Raw genomic sequence first — 10,000 nt, 5'->3', positions numbered from 1 at the left:
TTTGGAAAAGTCGAATCTCAAATATTAAAAAATCTATCAAACTAACCTCTGTTGTAAAAAAAAAATCTACATCAAAACATTAAAACCAACTGAAGCACATTATAAATCACAAACACACACACACACACAAAGACAAACACAAACAGGGGAGAAAACATAACTTCCCTCCAACCTCGTTTGCGGAGGTAATTAGACAAAGAGTAGAAGTAATTCTAAATTCAAATACCTTTAAAAAAAACAATCGAAAAATAAATGTATCGGCAAATAACCACAAATGAACAACATATTGTAAAGAGAAAAAGGCTGCAAATGATTAAAATTTTCGAATAATAAATGGACCAGTAAATAACCACAAATTAACAATATACTGTAAAGAGAAAAATGCTGGAAATGATGATGAAAATTTTCGAAAAATAAATGTACTAGTAAAACACCACAAATTCACATACTGTAAAGAGAAAAATGCTGGAAATAAAGATAAAAATTTTCGCAAAAATAAATATTAATAAATAACCACAAATTTACAACATATATAAAGAGAAAATGGCTGGAAATGGTTAAAATTTTCGAAAAAATAAATGTATTAGTAAATAACCACGTAATAACAACATATATAAAGAGAAAAATGCTGCAAATGATTAAAATTTTCGAAAAATAAATATCAGTAAATAACCACAAATAAACAACATAAATAAAGAGAAAATGGCTGGAAATGGTTAAAATTTTCGAAAAATAAATAGTAAATAACCACAAATAAACAACATATATAAAGAGAAAAAAGGCTGGAAATGGTTAAAATTTTCGAAAAAATAAATGTATTAGTAAATAACCACGTAATAACAACATATATAAAGAGAAAAATGCTGCAAATGATTAAAATTTTCGAAAAATAAATATCAGTAAATAACCACAAATAAACAACATAAATAAAGAGAAAATGGCTGGAAATGGTTAAAATTTTCGAAAAATAAATAGTAAATAACCACAAATAAACAACATATATAAAGAGAAAAAAGGCTGGAAATGGTTAAAATTTTCGAAAAAATAAATGTATTAGTAAATAACCACGTAATAACAACATATATAAAGAGAAAAATGCTGCAAATGATTAAAATTTTCGAAAAATAAATATCAGTAAATAACCACAAATAAACAACATAAATAAAGAGAAAATGGCTGGAAATGGTTAAAATTTTCGAAAAATAAATAGTAAATAACCACAAATAAACAACATATATAAAGAGAAAAAAGGCTGGAAATGGTTAAAATTTCCGATTAATAAATATATCAGTAAATAACCACAAATTAACATACTGTAAAGAGAAAAATTGTGGAAATGGTTAAAATTTTCGAATAATAAATATATCAGTAAATAACCACAAATTAACAATACTTAAAGAGAAAAATGCTGCAAATGGTTAAAATTTCCGAATAATAAATATCAGTAAATAACCACAAATCAAAAACATACTGTAAAGAGAAAAACCCTGGAACCGAATTTAAAAAATAGCGAAAAAACACCGGCGGCCGCAAAACATGCAAAAGGGCTGGGCAGGATCCTAAGACTTGACAAGGTAGTTATTATCAGAGGATTGCCCGATGTATCGCTTCATGATCCTGATGAATGAAAAGCTCTCTCTTACAATTATTATGACAACGACTAACCTACATATTGCTGCTAATCCTATTATTATTATTATTATTATTAATTATTATTATTATTACTAGCCAAGCTACAACCCTAGTTGGAAAAGAAAGACGCTATAAGCCCAAGGGCTCCAATAGGGAAAAATAGCCCAGTGAGGAAAGGAAATTATTATTATTACTATTATTATTACTAGCCAAACTACAACCCTAGTCGGAAAAGCAAGATGCTATAAGACCAAGGGCTCCAATAGGGGAAAATAGCCCAGTGAGGAAAGGAAATAAGGAAATAAATAAATGATGAGAATAAATTAACGATAAATCATTCTGAAAACAGTAATAACGTCAAAATAACCTACATATTGCTGCTAATCCTATTATTATTATTTTTATTATTACTAGCCAAGCTACAACCTTAGTTGGAAAAGCAAGATGCTATAAGCCCAAGGGCTCCAATAGGGAAAAATAGCCTAGTGAGGAAAGGAAATAAGGAAATAAATAAATGATGAGAATAAATTAACGATAATTCATTCTAAAAACAGTAATAACGTCAAAACAGATATGTCCTATATAAACTATTGACAACGTCAAAAACAGATATGTCACATATAAACTATAAAAAGACTCATTTCAGCCTGGTCAGCATAGAAACATTTGCTCCATCTTTGAACTTTTGAAGTTCTACTGATTCAACTACCCGATTAGGGAGATCATTCCACAACTACGATATTGTTAAGGTCACACACTGCTGTCTATTGATGATAAGAAATACCGATTGGGTAAATAATAATAATAATAATAATGATAATAATAATAATAATAATAATAATAATAATAATAATAATAATAATAATAATAATAATAATAATTAGAAAAGCACTATGAGTGAGCACACCTCCGCCACGGCAGCTTATTTCTGGATCTTTTGCTCGACCTTGACCCAGACCTTTGACCTAGGGCTTTCAAAATTGAATCACTTCCACGCCTCAACATAACAGTTAATCCCTGCAAGTTTCACTTCTCTATGAGTAAAATTATGGCCAAGTTTTTCATAAAACAAACGAACAGACAAACAGGGGCGAAAATATAACCTCCTTACAATTTCGGTGACAAAAGAAAGCAAAAGAAAACTTACTATACGGCTTCTACCATACTAGTATACACGACCCGTCAAAAAAGACTGCTAAACATTAAGATAGATATGCACACACACATACACACATTCAACCCTTCCCCTTTATTATTATTATTATTATTACTAGCCAAGCTAAAACCCTAGTTTGAAAAGCAAGATGCTATAAGCCCAAGGGCTCCAACAGGGAAAAAAGCCCAGTGAGGATAGGAAATAAGGAAATAAATAAATGATGAGAATAAATTAACAATATATCATTCTAAAAACAGTAATAGCGCCAAAACAGATATGTCCTATGTAAACTATTAATAATGTCAAAAACAGATATGTCACATATAAACAATAAAAAGACTCCTGTCAGCCTGGTCAACATCAAAACATATGTCCTACTTTGAACTTTTGAAGTTATACTGATTCAACTACCCGATTAGGAAGATCATTCCACAACTTGGTAACAGCTGGAATAAAACTTCCAGAATACTGTGTAGTATTGAGCCTTATGATGGAGAAGGCCTGGCTATTAGAATTAACTGCCTGCCTAATATTACGAACAGGATAGAATTTCCCAACTATAACTGGCTAGTTCAGCAATATGTGGGATAGTAGGTCAGTATTGCCAGATAGGTTAGTCTAAATATCCCCAAAACAACCGCAAAAATCTACATTTCCCCAAATATATTTTCTTCTAACCCTGTAGGCCTTACTAATATGGAAATTACTCACTATACTTCTTATAAGTGCAAGCAACCTAAATGCAACAATATAAAAGTTCACTCATCTATGTTTCTTCTTCATAGAAATTTGTATATAATATCCCCATCAGACACCTAAAATCCCCAAAACCTAGGGATAAATCCCCATGTCTGGCAACTGAATTTTCCAGTGTGCCTCTCGGTGTATTCCCCCTCACCAGGGCGTTAATAATCCATCTCCCCCTGCTGCTCAGCGTGACAGGAAGTGGATACATACATACGCACATTATATTACACACACACACACACACACACACACACACACATATATATATATATATATATATATATATATATATATATATATATATATATATATATCCAGACAATTGCTCTTTATTCAGTAGTAGAGGATTATCATTATAAATTTAAACATTACTATGCAACTCTATTTTCGTCTTTGACATATATAATTTACGCGTATAATCAGAGAATTCATGTCGATATAAACATTGAAAAATTGACATAAAAATTATATTAAAATCGTTAGGACGCTTTGATATTATCAGCAAAGAAAAAATAAGGAAAAAAAATATAATTATCATTATTATTATGAGCTTATTTTTCTGATATTAACATATATAATTTATGTTTACAATCAGAGAATTCATGTCGATATAAACATTAAAAAATTGACATAAAAATCATATTAAAATCGTTAGGACACTGATATTATCAGCAAAGAAAAAGAAAGAAAAAAAGGGAAAAAAAATATCATTATCATTATTACTATGAATTTCTTTTTCTGTCATTAACATATATAATTAATGTGCCAAATCAGAGCATTCGTGTCGATATAAAAAAAAGAAAATTGACATAAAAATTAAATTAAAATCGTTAAGACATATTATCAGCAAAGAAAAAAAAAAGGAAAAATAATTATCATTATCATTATTACTATGAATTTATTTTTCTGTCATTAACATATATAATTTATGTGCCAAATCAGAGCATTCGTGTCAATATAAACAAAAAATTTACGTTAAAACTACATTAAAATCGTAAAAACTCTGATATTATCACAAAGCAAGAACCCCAAAAATAAGTCCAGTCGTAAAAATATAATAACTGCTTAACACTTCCTCGCCTCTTTCAGTTTTATTGCAATTGCTCAATGAGATGGACGATTATCCGGTAAATGATTACGTGGGATCATCAGCTCTGCAAATAGAGACGGGGCACATGGTAAGGCGTAACGAGTTGGGGTAATAAGAGCGTGTTTTATTACGCGATATGTCTGTACTTCTGAATAAGATGAGGTTAATTTAGAGGTATCGTATGCTATGGAGAAATATATGTTCTCTCTCTCTCTCTCTCTCTCTCTCTCTCTCTCTCTCTCTCTCTCTCTCTCTCTATATATATATATATATATATACATATATATATAAATATATATATATATATATATATATATATATATATATATATATATATATATATATATATATATATATATATGCACACACATCCTCAACAAAAACAACAACAACAAATGCAGCCTTTTCTAGCCCACTGCTGGACAAACCCTAAGAAATGTCCTCAATCATATCTGGGGATTGGTCATTTTCATCACCACGCTGCCCAATGCGGATTGGTGATGGTGGGAGACTTTTGGCTGATCGCTCACAGGGGTGTCCCTGACTAGTACAGCTTTGCTGATCATAGCGATGCACAGACACTTTCGCCACGTTAAGGAATCCCCGTTAAATTCTCTCTCTCTCTCTCTCTCTCTCTCTCTCTCTCTCTCTCTCTCTCTCTCTCTCTCTCTCAGAGATCTCGAATTTTAGGGATTTTTGAAAAGAAAAAAATCTTGCATTCATTTTGAAGTGGAAATCAAAGGAATAATCTTCCTATTTTCCTAGTTTCTTTATTTCTTCTTTTATTCCTTTGTTATTGAATATACATACATACATACATACACATACACACACACACACACACATATATATATATATATATATATATATATATATATATATATATACACATATATATATCATATATGTATATATGAATATCACTAGCAGTCGGAATTTTAATCAATGCAAATATCAACCTAAATTGCATTTAATATCGATTTCAACCTTTGGGAATGTATATCCACTGGAAATCTATTTATGATAAATGTTTCTGGAGGGCAAAGACTCGAACCTATGTCTCTTAGCCGAAACCATGCCAGCAGGGACTCTACATATCGAGCTATCAAGAGATATAAGTTTATTACAAGTCTACTCTATATATTCCTGAATCTATTCTTAGATATATATTTATCATAAATAACCACGTGTTGCTAACTCATTAATCAGCTATCATGGTGGAGATAGGTTGATTTCAAGTCTAAGAACAGAGTCCCTGCTGGCATGGTTTCAGCAAAGAGGCATAGGTTCGAATCTTTGCCCGGCCAGAAGCATTTATCATAAATTAATTTCTAGTGGATATGCATTTCCAAAGGTAGAATTCAATATTGAATGTCATTGTGGTTGATATTTAGAGAGAGAGAGAGCGAGAGAGAGAGAGAGAGAGAGAGAGAGAGAGAGAGAGAGAGAGAGAGAGAGAGAGAGAGAGAGAGATTGTTTCACTGATTTTCATTCTGAAGCCGTTTTTCTGATTTCACTATTTTGATATTTTAGTGTAAAAAATTGTTCGTTTCTGTGTAAATGAGAGAGAGAGAGAGAGAGAGAGAGAGAGAGAGAGAGAGAGAGAGAGAGAGAGAGAGAGAGAGAGAGAGACAGAGAGAGACAGAGAGAGAGATTGTTTCACTGATTTTCATTTTGAAGCCGTTTTTCTGATTTCACTATTTTGATATTTTAGTGTAAAAAATTGTTCGTTTCTGTGTAAATGAGAGAGAGAGAGAGAGAGAGAGAGAGAGAGAGAGAGAGAGAGAGAGAGAGAGAGAGAGAGAGAGAGAGAGAGAGAGTTGTTTCACTGATTTTGAAGCCGTTTTTCTCATTTTACTATTTTGGTTCTAAGTGTAAAACAATTGTTAGTTTCTGTGTGTGAGAGAGAGAGAGAGAGAGAGAGAGAGAGAGAGAGAGAGAGAGAGAGGAGAGAGAGAGACTCCTCTAGTGCCCGTCCGCGAAAAAAAAAAAAAAAAAAGATTGGACCGCCCCACGAGAAGCTTATACATCACCGCCCTAATACCCTCGAAATAAAAGCAGGCGTATCACGGATGTCCAATTTCATGCATGCGATACAAGGCAGCGCAAATGGCGATTACAAAGCAATGATTTCCCATGTTTATATGTTTGTCATTCTTCATATAATAGCGATGACTTATAACGTGACGTCATTAAATTGCTGCGTGTCATCAGGAGAGCAATTGCTTCGAATTGCTGTCATTGAATCTTTATAACATATAATGAATAAAGTACTGAATTTAACCCAGTTTATTTCTCATATTTTATTTCTACAAAGAATGAAGTTACTTGACCCATGGCCTCCCTCCCTACATTTTTTTCCTTACCTGGAGTAGACTGAAGTAATACTTAATGTTATTTCAAACAGTTTTATTTGTGTTGGGAATATATATATATATATATATATATATATATATATATATATATATATATATATATATATATATATATTATATATATATATATATATATAAATATATACACATACACACATATAAATATATGTATATACATATATATATACATACACATATATATACATACTTATATATACACGCGCATACACACACACACACATATATATATATATATATATATATATATATATATATATATATATATATATGGAACCGTATACCAATGTTCTTGATCCAGCCGTATCTGATGAAAACATGGAAAAAAAAAAAAACTTATAACGGTAGACAGCCTATATGAGTACGCGTGTGCATAAGTACTTATGTAACCAAAACATTATCACAAAAGACGTACCTCCGTAAAGAAAAACATCCAGGAATCAATTTTAAGAAAACATTATTAATTCTGAAAGACTCTACAGCTCCCAGTGCCAATCCTCTTTTAATTTACCTGTTGATCATTATCAGGTAAGACGAGGCTCATTAATGCCTTCATCAACAGGGTGAAAAATGTCTCGTTGTGGTGTCTAGTGACGCCTCAAATAGAGGGAGTTTGATTAGGATGGGAAAAGAGTTTGATTAGGATGGGAAAAGTGTTTGATTAGGATGGGAAAAGTTTGATTAGGATAGGAAAAGAGTTTGATTAGGATGGGAAAAGAGTTTGATTAGGGTGGGAAAAGAGTTTGATTAGGGTGGGAAAAGTGTTTGATTAGGGTGGGAAAAGAGTTTGATAAGGATGGGAAAAAGAGTTTGATTAGGGTGGGAAAAGAGGGTAGTGATAATTTAGTAATCATAGGATTTAGTGAGAATAAAATGTATATTTCATGTGCTGATAAAATGCGTATATTTACTTTCACTTAAAGGTTTAAAGGCTCATGAATGGCAGAGGTAAGGGACAGTGACATTGCCCTATCAAGCAGGACAATGCCCAAGAGACTGACCATACATACATATGATCAGCGCCCAAGCCCCCTCTCCATCCAAGCTAGGACCAAGGAGGCCAGGCAATGGGTGCTGATGGCTAAGCAGATAGACCTATAGGCTCTCGCAAAACCCCCATCCTTAGCTCACAAGGATGGTGAGGTTGTATCGACCAAACAAACTAACAAGTTTGAGCGGGACACGAACCCCAGTCTGGCGTTCACCAGTCAGGGACGTTACCACATCGGCCACAACCTATAGGATTTAGTGATAATAAAATGTATATTTCCTGTGCTGACAAAATGCGTATATTTACTTTCACTTCTGACCGAAAAGGTTATCAAAGGTTAATCAAAAAGGTCTGCAAATTTTCCTTACATAAAAAAAAGACTTAGGACAGGTGTCCTCAGCACCCAGTTCCATGCAACCCCCCCCCCCCCCCAACAAAAATAGGATTTTAAACTTCTATTAAAGAAGTATTCACGAGTCGAAATATTATTTATTTAAAAACGTATTATAGATAGTAAAAACTTCCATTGTAAACAGAGTTTATATAAAATAAAATAAAATTATTTATTAAGTATACTATGATGTATATGTTAAAAATCTTAACATTGTAAATGTATATTTCAGAATTAAAAAAAAAAAGAAAAAAAGATAGAAGTCTATAAAGGACTTGAATCCTATGAAACCAATAAACCTTTGGAGTTAGAAAACAAAAGAAGGGAAGGAATTAAAAAAAGGGTAATTAAACCATTCTATTGGAGGCTTGTAAATTTCCCCAGTGATGACGTGGGAAGAGGTTTCTTAACGAGCTCTAAACGGGCCTTTGATAGGGGGGATGAACTGTCCGTGAAGAGGTTTCCTGACGGGTGCTAAAAGGGCCCCTGATAGGAGGATTAACTTTCTCCTATCTAAAAATAACAGCAACTGAAATCTTTCACGTGAAAGATAATTCATTTATTGCATAACAAGGCGCAAATTGGTATTGTGAATGAAAATAGAATCAATATCCATGATCCGACTGCAACTACAGCTATCAATAAAGAAGAATTTGTACTTAATATTATTTGATACACTATGATTTGGGTCAAGCTGAAATCATGCCTCTGCTTTGTTTGCAGTTTAAGTATTCTTTGTCTACGACCTATATATATATGGATATTATGTGAAGGGAGCCTGCAAGTACATCTCAAAACTGTGTTACCGGCAGATATTTGCAAATGAAATATATATATATATATATATATATATATATAGATATAGATATAGATAGATAGGTAGATAGATATATGTTCTCTTGCAGATGAAAATATTTGCCTTGAGATAAGTACATGAAAATACGGACTTCCCTATAAATTGAACCAGATATCTACAGTTACGCGTATATGAAAAATACAAAATTTCTGGCAATTTAAAACCACTGTTTACAGATACATGAATTGGAAAACTACATAATTTCCAGCAATGAAAAACTTATTTACAGATACATGAATTGGAAAAATACAAAATTTATTGCAATTTAAACTGTCATTTATAGATACATGAATTGGAAAAATACAAAATTTATTGCAATTTAAACTGTCATTTATAGATACATGAATTGAAAAACTACATAATTTCCAGCAATGAAAAATTTATTTACAGATACATGAATTGGAAAAATACAGAATTTCTTGCCATCTAAACTGTCATTTACAGAAACATGAATATGAAAATAGAGATTTTCTTGTAACTTAAACGGGTCATTTACAGATACATGAATTAGAAAAATACAGAATTTCCAGCAATCTAAAACTGTTATTTCATATAAAAGCACAAGAAAAATAAGGAAATTCCTGCTTTCTTTCGCAAACGAATCCTAATACACAAAAAAAAAGAAAAAAAAAAAAAAAAAAAAAAAAAAAAAAAAAAAAAAAAAAAAAAAACAACAACGAGCAAATAACGGCAATATTTGCCAAAGCAAACTCTAAACATAAGTCGTTTCGAAGAAACTACCAT

The 10,000-nt window shown here is 31.7% G+C and overlaps 1 long non-coding RNA gene across 1 annotated transcript in view; it reads right to left on the bottom strand.

Moving 5' to 3' along the window:
* Positions 1–10,000, bottom strand: part of LOC137617335 (uncharacterized) — a 388,681-nt gene that overhangs the window by 274,266 nt on the left and 104,415 nt on the right. The window lies entirely within an intron of this gene.

The sequence above is a fragment of the Palaemon carinicauda genome, chromosome 23 (genome assembly GCF_036898095.1).
Source record: "Palaemon carinicauda isolate YSFRI2023 chromosome 23, ASM3689809v2, whole genome shotgun sequence".
Lineage (NCBI taxonomy): Eukaryota > Metazoa > Arthropoda > Malacostraca > Decapoda > Palaemonidae > Palaemon > Palaemon carinicauda.
Note: the sequence above shows the minus strand (reverse complement) of the source record. Positions and strands in the feature narration are given on the sequence as shown.